Source organism: Caretta caretta, chromosome 8, assembly GCF_965140235.1.
Source record: "Caretta caretta isolate rCarCar2 chromosome 8, rCarCar1.hap1, whole genome shotgun sequence".
In the NCBI taxonomy this organism is placed as follows: Eukaryota; Metazoa; Chordata; order Testudines; family Cheloniidae; genus Caretta; species Caretta caretta.
The window spans coordinates 16,880,952-16,893,396 of NC_134213.1; the positions used below are offsets into that span (position 1 = coordinate 16,880,952).

The 12,445-nt window shown below is 39.1% G+C and overlaps 1 protein-coding gene across 2 annotated transcripts in view; it reads right to left on the reverse strand.

The window, feature by feature from the left end:
- Positions 1-12,445, reverse strand: part of NR3C1 (nuclear receptor subfamily 3 group C member 1) — a 156,840-nt gene that overhangs the window by 26,755 nt on the left and 117,640 nt on the right. The gene's annotated exons all lie outside the window — the stretch shown is intronic.

A 12,445-nucleotide genomic window follows, 5' to 3' on the forward strand; every position in this document is an offset into this window, starting at 1 on the left:
AGGGGTCCCACAGATACACCAACAGCACATAATAATGCCATTTGTGTAACTTCTAAGAGGGGGAGGGACATAATTTCTGTCCTCTTATAATCTGACTCACCACCACTGCAGAGTAACATAAAATACAACACAGATATAATATGAGACTGTGGTTTTCTCATTTAATTGTGTCCGTTCCATTGTCCAGATGATTATGAATTGTGGATTATGACAGAAATGGTCTCAATTACTATTTTGAAAGCATACAATGATATAAAAAGATGCCACAAGCGCAAGTCTGATCTGCCATGAATGGCAAATGAACACATAATACAGAGCCTGCCTAGTTATTCAAAAACCTCAGTTTTAAATTCAGTAACTTTTCAATTATTTTATTTCTACCCATGCTGTAGGTAACATAAGTTTGTCATGGACAGACAAGTTACTTGCACTGAATATTGGAAGTAAATTGATATTACTTTTAAAAACATTGCATGACCATACTAAATGTCTACGGAACAAAACTTAAGGATATGTGATGAGTGGATAATTTTATTATGTCTCCACGCCAACTAGTGCCTTGATTATAACTAATGCATTAGAAAATGTATCAGATAACTCAGTAACTTTACAGTTTCAAATTTTTGGAGGTAATATATACTAAAAAGAAATTAATTGAAAAAATGTTAAGGCAACGGTATGGCAGGCTTTGCAACAGAACAAAATTCAGAAAATGCAAAAGTTTAGATTTATAATATGATGGGTATTTTGTGGGAATGAAAAAGACTTTTAGTTTTTTAAATGAAAAATAGTTTCATACACTACACATGGTCCAGAATCCCGTTTGTGGTTTACAATCACATTTTCTTATTTTTTTAAAATGCTCTCTCCCCTGCTCTTTAAAAGGCCCAAAACAAACATAACAGCTTGATCTTGCAAAAATAAAGGGCCTGAATTTTAACTCTTACTACACTGGTGTAGAGTTACTTCCCTGAATAATTAATGCTACTCACATCAGTGTGAGTAAGGGGTTCAAAATCTCTTTCTTATGCAAGTGAGTGCGTGCAAGTGTTTGCAGATTAGGCATAAGTGACTATCTGGACAATAAAGTGAAATTGACAAAACACAAATTGTCAAAAGCCCAAAGTAAACAAGAGAAATATATCATTTTCTACAATTTTTCAGTTCTGATATTTCAGTGTTGCTTAGTAGTATGTGAGGTAATATAATTTTCAAGGAGAAGCATCATTTTAAAGTTGACTGTGTCTATTTATGTAACAACTTAGAATTGGAATTAATTATACAAGTACTGCAATTTTTTTTTTTTACACCATGATTTTCTACTGTCCCAGATGCAGAGGCAGTGCTTTACGGAAGGATTTATCCATGTGCAAATGAACAAGATATTTAAAATCTCTCTCATGCAAATTATTGCAGCAGCAACCTCTGTGCCTGTCAAGCTAAACAAGTAAAATGTATAGTGAAGCAACAAAGGGGAGCAGTTAGGTACTACTACTGTGTGAAAAAGATAACACTTCTGAACACAGAGGCCTGGTGTACGCTGGGAGGAAGATGGGGAGGAGAAAATAATGGAAATCAATTTTGCAAATTTAGCTATGGGTAATCCCAAACAGATGTTATAATTATTTTTTATTTAGAACAATTTCAGAAATTACCACAAAAACTACATTAAAAGAATGTTATTAAGGTTGCATGGTCAAGCACTCACAAGTTAGGAGATACCACAATTAAAGGTTCCATATACAACCGCAATTTTCCGCTCCCTTCTCGTCTCTGCACATTATGATACAGTCTTTACTTACATGATTACATACTATTTTTTTCATGGGACCCTTGCCTCATTTAGTGCACAGGATGAACTTTGCCCAGCCAGTCCCAACTCCCTGTCCCCAGTGTCCTTGTCCAGACAGTTCCAGTTCTCCCATCCTGACTACTCGTCCGATTCCACCCCACTGCTGAGCTGCTTCCCTTTCCACATTCCTCATCTAATCTTAGAGCCATACCCCCTCCCTCCCTCAGCTCCTTGTCCCAATCCCCCCCCTCGCCTGCCTGGCTCCTCGTCCCACTTTCTTTGTGAAGCCACTCAGAGTTCTCCCCCAGTTCCTTGTCTGATGTCTACTCTTCCTCAAACCCTATTCTCCACCCACTAGTTCTTAGTCTCAGTCTCTTTGCCCTACCCTCCCCTCCTCCCAGCTCTCAGTCCCAGTTTCTCTCTTTCCTGCTCTCCATGTCTCCATCTATTCCTTCCCCTCCCCCTCCCCCAGTCTGGCTTTTATTTCTTCATTAACTGAATTAAAGAACTTCCTTCTCCATGATACCTGGGTGCCAGGGTTGAGTCAGTGAGAGCTGAGGAGAGAGACGCTCCCTGTTCTCAGTTCCACTGTCTGGCTCTACCCAGATCCAAACCAGCTGGGAACAGCCATAAGAGGGAAAGTCTGGATTTGTTCCTGTCCACATGCACAGGCCCATTACATGTAAGAGCTGTAGGGCGGTGGCGCATGCAGAATCTGGTCAGCACTAAAAGAGGCTCAAGTATGCTTAGAGAAGACAGTCTTCTGAGATTTAACTGCTAAAATGGACACAAGTCTCTATGATGCATGTGCAAATTGACTTTTTCAAAGTCTTACAACTTGGCCAAATCGGGGCACATTTTCACAATGATGACAAAAGGCACACTCCTGACACAAAGGCCACCCACTTGTCAAGTTTCAAGCCTCTGTTCCAAATCCAGACAGTATTACAGATGTTAAAAGAAAGGGACTTAAGAACTTTTTCATGTGGGCAAAACAGCATATTTTTTTCCTAGCCTCATTCTCAGAAATGACTAAAATATTTTGGCTTAAATTTTTCACAAATATTCAGTCCGAGGCATGCACCTGTCATGGAAAATTTCAGCCTAAACAGCTGAAGTTTGGCAAAGCAATAAGCAACTCAAAACAGGGTCTTTTATAGTAGAAAGTGTCAAGAAACCTGCCCATAATAACATGCCAATATTACCCATGAAAAAGAGAAATGTTGAGGTAATGTATGTTTTTTCAGTACACTGTTTTTAAACATGCATCTTCTGTAAGACATAGTATTGGGTTTCTCAACTGTTTACACAGACGTGTCTTCATATAGATATTGTCTGATGGACCAACTGCCTTCTTGTTCACAAATTGCACATCATCACTGAAAACTAAAGAGGTTTCCCAAGTATTAGAGTCTCTTTTCAGTTTACTGCTATTAAAACTGATTTGTTTCCAAAGACTTTTACTGTCTCTGCTGTTTAAGAGGATTGTGTTTAAGAGGATTAGAGTGACTGACTCCAAAACGACTGTTTGTAAATGTTGCCCCAATCAGTAGGGGGTTTCCCTTCATAGTCATATTAAAGATCTGGAATGAAAAAATATTTTCTCTAGATGTTCTCCTGTGGTAGCATACCATGCCTTTATTAGTACCTAATCTCAAAAGGTACTCAGTTCCCAACATTCTCATTAATTTAAATGGCAACTGTAGGTGTTCAGCAACTCTCAAGATTAAGCCTGCAGCTATAGCCTGAAACCGGATTTGATATATAGTGTTCCCATTTGGTTAGTAAGATCAGAACTTTAAATTATATCAGAATTTGGTGTAAACAGGCATAATTTTCACTGACTTACTTCTCACAAGCTACAGTTGTTTACACCAGCACAGATTATGGCAAACACAAACTTTAAGTGGATAAAGATGATGGTCTGAGATTAATAGTTAGCCTCAGGTCTAAATTAATTAACAAATTACCCATTTAATAAGTTTAAAAATTCCTACTGTCTCAACAGTTGACATTAATGAAACAATTTTGCCTTCCTGGAATTTCCAATACACAATATCATACATTATGCATACGCAAATGTTCTCTTTCGCATACTTTTTACTTGTTTAATTGCTCACTAAATCTGAGTAAACATTCATGACACTAGCAAAAACAGAATCAACAGCAATAAAACTGAAAGCAGAAGAAAAGCAAAAATTGGCAGGTTGAGCTGCAGATGGTTTACAAAAAGAAAAGGAGTACTTGTGGCACCTATCCGATGAAGTGAGCTGTAGCTCACGAAAGCTCATGCTCAAATAAATTGGTTAGTCTCTAAGGTGCCACAAGTACTCCTTTTCTTTTTGCGAATACAGACTAACACGGCTGTTACTCTGAAAGATGGTTTACATACTTTTAAAATTAAAAATACAACAACAGAACCAATATATAACAAAGTAAAAAGTCTATCCAAATCAGAGACAAGGAATATCCATCACCACTACAAAATGGGAACTATGGCCTAAATTTTCTGGACACATTCTTGTGATCGTGGTTGCTTCAATTTCTGGGAATCCAACTTGAGACACCTTAAAGGCTTAAAGTAGCCTGATATTTATGGAGTGTTAAGCACTTTCCCTCTTAAAAGAAATACTGAGCTTCTTTAAAATGTGTTCGCCCAGAAAAGAGACAACCCCCGCCCCAACCTCCCTCCCCACTAGCCATTTTTGAATATATTACTTGAATATTCAAGTTTTTGAAAGGAAAATGAGACAATTTTCCATAGCACTCAGGGCACTGGAAATGTCAATTTTTTTCAAGTTTTTGAACTTGAAAAAAAAAAAGGATATAAATAATGTTACAGTGGTCAAGAGGAAACCAACTGATGAGAGGAAACAAGGGCACCCAAGAGAAACCTTAAGACCCATACTTAGCAGGGAGGGCAGAATAGAACAGATTACCTCAATGCCACAGAGCAGATGGACGCAGCAGTTAATAATACAGAGGGATTCAAGAGCGTAGTTACTGCCATGTGCCAACACTAGTGTGAGAAGAATGTAAATAATAATGTAATGCCTACATTACCGCAGCGGGTCCTGAGGTTATTACATGGGGGATCACGAGCTGTCAGCCTCCATCCCAAACCCAGTTCGCCTCCAGCATTTATAATGGTGTTAAATATATAAAAAAGTGTTTTTAATTTATAAGGGGGGGGGGGTCGCACTCAGAGGCTTGCTATGTGAAAGGGCTCACCAGTACAAAATTTGAGAACCACTGTTATAGGTGGTAATGCTAGCAACACCTACAATTAAAGTTGCCCAACACTTCCCAATATAAACCCTTATTTTCAGCTGCTTATAACTGTGGGTCAAATCTTTTTCCTAATGATGGCAAAAATCCCCACTGACTTCAACGGGGCCAGGACTTCTGTTTATAGATAACTAGATAAAACACAAAAACACCCACTAAAATATGTGGGCTTTCACTGTGTAATCATCAAGGTGTGAAATTATAAAAACCATGGAAATGTACAGCTGAAAGGTAGAGGTTATTTATATTTAGTCCAGTGCCCTGTGCTGAAGCAGAACCAAAGAATCTAAACTATCCCTGACTGATGTTTGTCAAGCTTGTTCTTAAAAACCTCGAGTGAGGGGGATTCCACAACCTACTTTGGAAGCTATTCAAGAGCTTAACTACCCTCACAGCTAGAAAGTTTCCCCTAATATCTAACTTAAATCTCCCCTTGCTGCAGATTAAGCCCATTACTTTTTGTCCTATCTTCAGTGGACACGGAGACAATTGATCACCATCCCCTTTATAAAAACCCTTAACATATTTGAAAACTGTTACGAGGGCCTGCCTCAGCCTCTTTTTCTCAAGACTAAACATAGGCAGTTTTTTTAACCTTTCTCATAAAAGTTTTAGAAAAGTTTTTATCATTGGTGGTTGCTCTCCTCTGAACTTTCTCCAGTTTCGCTACATCTTATTTAAAGTGTGACTACCAAAACTGGACAATACTCCAGTTGAGGCCTCGCAAGTGTCAAGGGGAGCAGGACAATTACCTCCTGTGCCTTATACATGACATTTCTGTTAATACACCCCCAAATGATATTAGCCTTTTTAGCAACTACATCACATTGTTTGATCATGTTCAATTTGTAATCCACTATAATTCCCAAATTCTTTACTGCAGTACTATCACTTAGCCACTTATCCCCCATTTTGTAGTTGTGATTTTTCCTTCTTAAGTGTAGTACTTTGCATTTGTCTTTACCAAATTTTACCTTGTTGGTTTCAGACCAATTCTCCAATTTATCAAGGTCATTTTGAATTTTAATCCTGTTCTCCAAAGCGCTAGCAACCCCTCTCAGCTTGGTGTCAGTTGAAAATATATATGCACATTTTTGTCCCATTATCCAGGTCTTTAATGAAAATATTGAACAAACCTAGGACATATCCCTGTAGGACCCAGGTAGATAAATGCTCCCAGTGTGACAATTAACCATACCTACTCTATGTACAATTTTTCAACCAGTTGTGCACCCATCTTATAGTAAATTTCATCTAGCCCATATTTCCCTAGTTTGCTTAGGAGAATGTCTTGGGGGACTCAATTGTAAATCTTACTCAAAATCAAGATATATCATGTCTATGGTTTCCCCTCATCCACTACACCAGTAACCCTGTCAAAGATGCAAATCCAGAGTTTCAAGAAACTTTCCCATAAAGACTGTCCCCTGTACTGTTTGGTTTTGCTCCTGTTTTATTTATCTGGAATCTTCCTCTTTTTTCTTTTCTTTTGCTCTTCAATTTCAGTCCTCTGTTCTAATTCTTGACTCATTTCTACCTTCTTTTTTCTTTATCAATAAATTTCTGGGTAACTCTTCAGCCCCGTCATTGTGGTAAAGCCTTTACAAAAAGCTACTGGGGGAAGTCATGATTAAGGCTGTTTTAGTCATGGGTATTTTTAGTAAAAGTCATGAACAGGTCATGGACAATGAACAAAAATTCACAGCCTGTGACCTGTCCAAGACTTGTACTATAAATATCCCTAACTAAAACTTCAGCCACGGGGCCGCACGTGCTCTGGGGCGAGTGATCCAAGGTGGCGAGGGTGCTTGGGGGGTGGGGCGGTTCAGGGGCGCTGCAGGTGCTGGGGGTGTGGCCCATAACACCTGCTGGTGCTGAGGGGGAAGAGGGATAGGCCGCAACGCACAGCTCAGGACCACTACTAGTGCTCGGGGGGAGGGGGAATTTGCTGGGGCTGGTAGGCTCCCTACCTGGCTCTGCGTGTCCCTGCAGCTCTTAGTGGGAGGGAAGGCCAGGTGGGCTCCCCGCGCTGCTCCCGCCACAAGCTCCGGCTCCACAGGTCCCATTGACTGGGAACCCCAGTCAATGGGAGCTGCAGGGGTGGGCCTGTGTGCGCAGGCAGTACGCAGAGTGCCCTGGCTCCATTGGGAGCTGCAGGGACATGCTAGCCACTTCTGGGGAGCCCCTCACCGAGGTTAGCACTGTCCCACACCCCAACCCCCTGCCCCAGCCATAAGCCCCCTCCCACACCCAAACTGCACCAGCGCCGGCCGCTGCAGAAGTCATGGATGTCATGGAAAGTCACAGAATCTGTGACCTCTGTGACAGACACACAGCCTTAGTCATGATCACAGAGGGAGAGACAATCCCTAAGGCAATTGGATCCAGTCACCATGGGGGGGATTTGAATATGAGGACAGAGAGATTGATATGAACACCGTTTTCAATAGGAAGTCAGTGCAGAAAAGAGAACTGGGGGATAGTGCCCGCATGTATCTGTTGTAAAAATTTAGAGCTGTGTGTCTTAATTTCACTGAAACTTCTACCTGGGTTGTTTCAATAGCTCTCCCAAGGGTTTTACACAGATGCTGAATAACAGGGAGATGATTCAAGGCCTGTCTAGGCTCAATGAATCAGAACAAACGTCACCAGAAACCCTTCATGTAATTATTTACATGCCTTTCACTACAACTCTATCAAATCATTTAATTTTAAAAATACTATCAATACCTTCCTGCAAATAATTCCTTTAACTTCTCTATACAGGACATCCCTACTGGCTAGTGGAATGTTTTGTCAGATTTCTTTTCTTCTGCCTAAATCTTTAGTCATACTGAACATCACTTCCTGCTAATAAATGCAATTTAAAAATGAACTGGAGAGTTTTACTTTAAAAGTTAACAAAAATCAAAAACAGATTGTGTGCTTACACAGTGGTGCATTTCTTGAATACAAAACACTCCTCAACTCTGTATCACTTTTCAATTTTCCATTTGGCCTCAAATCCAAGCATTTTTGTTTTTCTTGCTATTTAATTCTGTTTTTCAGACTTAAAAAATGGTAGTTTTCAAAGCACTAAATTAAAATAAAACTAATGTTTAACTCCTGGTTACAGATATATATTTTAAATAAAGAAAAACTGATGAATTTTGCTGAATCTCGTGAAGTTACCTACAGCACCTGGAACTTCAAGGGTGTGCATCTGCACATGTTCATAAGACACTAACTTTTAGTCACTGAATGCCATTTTTATGTTTAATGACACAGTTACTGTTAATCAGGTTAAATGGGATAGATTTATGGAACAGTCTAACACTAGCTGCAACCTGAGTTCTGATTTGTTACAGCTTCCATTAACCTATTTTGCACTTATCTGACTCCCTTTGGATAGTAGAAATGAAGCACCACATCTGACAGATTACAGTCCGTGGTATAAGAAGAAAAGTACATTAATCAAATTAAAGATTGGACTGAAAAAGCTGTGCTATCTATAACTGCAATAATTCTGAAGCAGCAAAGCATGACAGACAACAATAAACCTTCAATGTTCAGCAGCTATGAGTCCTGGAGATCTTTACTGCCTTGTCCTCACTTCGTCATTTTGGGCCTATCACTTTATAATAAAACTGCTTGGCTCCAGGTAAAAAAATCTGATGGGCTGAAGAATATTTCTTAAGGTTAAAATAATAAGAAATGTAAAATACATGTCTCTTGACACTTCTCCCCTACATCTAAGGCAGCCAACTATTTCTAGCACAAAAATATAGCTTTACCCAAAAGAAAGGTTTATTACTAAAATGATCAATACAAAAAATTGAGTTTGACAAACTCTAGAAATTTACAGGTTTCAGAGTAGCAGCTGTGTTAGTCTGTATCCGCAAAAAGAAAAGGAGCACTTGTGGCACCTTAGAGACTAACAAATTTATTTGAGCATAAGCTTTTGTGAGCTACAGCTCACTTCATCGGATGCATGCCTATTTAAAATTTACAGTAAATGTTTCTTGCTACAGTAATATTTATGTCTTGTTTACACAAAAAAGTTAATCTGGAATAAAGTGGAGAGTGAATTTAAATATGTTCTGCAACTATGAATTAGGATTTTTTTCTTCTATGAATTACTGAATATAAGAACATAAGAACGGCCCCAAAGATCTATCTAGCCCAGTATCCTGTCTTCCGACAATGGCCAATGCCAGGTGCTTCAGAGTGAATGAATAGAATAGGTAATCATCAAGTGATCCATTCCCTATTGCCCATTTCCAGCTTCTGGCAAACAGATGCTAGGGACACCATTCCTGCCCATCCTGGAATTATCCTCTATGAATTTATCTAGTTCTTTTTTGAACCCTGTTATAGTCTTGGCCTTCACACCACCCTCTGGCAAGGAGTTCCACGGGTGCATTTTGTGAAGAAATACTTTCTTTTGTTTGTTTTAAACCAGCTGTTTATTAATTTCATTTGATGACTCCTAGTTCTTGTGTTATGAGGAGGAGTAAATAACACTTCCTTATTTACTTTCTCCACACCCATCGTAATTTTATACCTTACTTATTTTCTCCACACCGGTCATGATTTTACAAGAAGTGGAAGTTTTAAATAGCCCTCATTCTTCAGCATTCCGGAGGCATTATTTTGCATTAGAGAGAAAGGTTTATCAAATCAGATTTTAAAATAAAAAGCTGTGTTTCCGTAACAAGTGTGGAAAAAAGTCTGAAAACCAGAAACATAATACTACAACATAAACTAAAATCCATTTTAAAAATGTCATTTTATTTCTCATTCCAAATTGAAAGTTGTACTCCCAAACCTCCTTTAGAGTGGGCTTTACAGACTTATAAGATTTTTAAGGTCAGAAGGGACCATCATGATCATCTAGTCTGATCTCCTACACACTGCAGGCCACAGAACCTCACCCACCCACTCCTGTAATAGACCCCTAATCTCTCGCAGAGTTACTGAGGACTTCAAATCATGAGTTAAAGATTTCAAGTTACAGAGAATCCACCATTTGCACTAGTTTAAACCTGCAAGTGAGCAGTGCCCATTCTGCAGAGGAAGGTGAAAACCCCTCAGGGTCTCTGCCAATCTGATCAGGAAGAAATTCCTTACAAATGCCAAATATGGGGCTCAGTTAAACCCTGAGCATGTGGAAAGACCCCTGGGAAAGAATTATCTGTAGTAACTCAGAGCCCTTCCCATTTAGTGTCCCATCATTGGAGATATTTGCAACTAGCAGTCGCCAGATCAGCTACATGCCATTGTAGGCAATCTCATCATAACATCCCCTCCATAAACTTATCAAGCTCAGACAGTTAGGTTTTTTGCCCCCACAACTCCCCTTGGAAGGCTGTTCCAGAACTCCACTCTTTTAATGGTTAGAAACCTTTGTCTAATATGAAGCCTAAAGGTGTTGATGGCCAGTTTATATTCATTCCTTCTTGCGTCAACACTGGTGCTTAACTTAAGTAACTCCTCCTCCTCCTCCCTGTTATTTATCCCTCTGATGTATTTATAGAGAACAATCATATCTCCCCTCAGCCTTTGTTTGGTTAGGCTAAACAAACAAGCTCGGAGTCTCCTCTCATAAGGTAGATTTTCCATTCTCTGATCATCCTAATAGCCCTTCTCTGCACTGGTTCAAGTTTGAATTAATCTTTCTTAAACATGGGAAACCAGAATTGCACACAGTATTCCAGATGAGGTCTCGCCAGTGCCTTGTGTAACAGTACTAACACTTCCCTGTCTCTACTGGAAATACCTCTCGCCTGATGCATCCTAGGACTGCATTAGCTTTTTTCACAGCTGCATCAGACTGGTGGCTAATAGTCATCCTGTGATCAACCAATACATCCAGGTCTTTCTTCTCCTCTGTTGCTTCCAACTCATAAGCCCTCAGGTTATAGCAAAAATTCTTGTTAGTCCCTAAGAGCATGATCTTGCATTTTGCACTATTAGATTCCATTTAATTTATATTACTGTAAACTCTACCTGCTACTTGGCTATTACACCCCTTAACAAGGCAACACTTGTCTATTGTATACCACGACTAGGTAAATCATACTTAGATTTTAAACCTGCTTGTTAAAATTGCTCACTTTTGTAAAAATACCTTACATACTAAGTCCATGCACTCTGTAAGAATCGGGAAATAAAAATCCAAGAGCAGACAGTATATGATATGCTACAGTTAAATCCACAATTAGTTTAGTGCCAAGGTATAAAGCCTTAAAAATAGAACCTATCAAAGAAGACTGGGAAACTCAATATTATAATAGGGCTTGTGGAGTCCGATTATAAGCAGTTAAACTAGAGTACAAGCTGCAACCAAGTACCCTGGATACTAATGGCATCTCTATATTAATTTTGTACAGTTAATATCAGATCAGGATGATTAACCAAAAACCTATTTAAGACTAAAAAGTGTATGTGACACCAATAGTTCTCTTGCCTTTGTGTAGTTTTTAGACTGAAGTTTTCAATGTGAAAAGTTAACATTGCCTCATATCTTAAAATGGAAGCTTAAACTAGCAGTTCCAACAACTCCTTTATTTTACACTTTCCATATTAACCCCTGAACAAGTGCAAAATTCACTAGCACATTCCAAGTGTAATCCAAAGTAGTGAGGGGTTGGTCATCACCTGCCGTGCAATCTTGGGCCCCTCACAAAACAACCAAACAGCATGCAGGTCACATCCTGAATGTCTGTGTATAAATGCAATCTGCCAGCAACACTCCAGTTACACACTGGTTTCCACCAACCTTGTGTAGCTCAAAAACTTGTCTCTCTCACCAAAAGAATTTGGTCCAATAAAAAATATTACTTCACTCACCTTGTCTCTCTAATATCCTGGGACTGACACAGCTACAACTACACTGAATGCCAAATTCAAATTCAGGTAACTGGAAAGGAAACTCAGCTTCTAGATAAGAAGTTTGGAAGGCAGTACTGATCTCCATCTAAATGATAGCTTTTAACTTGGAGAAAGGTGAGAAATATATTACATTTGCCAGTTTCCATAATTGTGATTTCCTCTGAAAGAGATGAAGTTCAAGTCCCCTAAAATGCCACACAATTGTGTTTTAGAGAGAGAAAATACACAACACATTTCTTTGATCAGGATAGTTCATATGTTTAACTTTAGCAGCTGATCATGCTTTGCACCTTAGGGATGTTGAGATTTCCATCCTTTAAAAAGAGAAATACACTTTTTCCAAAATCTGCACAGTTGTTTTGTGTAGAAACAAACCGAGCTGAGATAGCAGATCTTGTAACACCTTTTCAAACTACTAGTCCTGCCAGTCACTTTTGCCATCCAAAAGTGTTAAAGCAAAAGGGCAAAAATCTTAATTTGGATGAGAGAGCT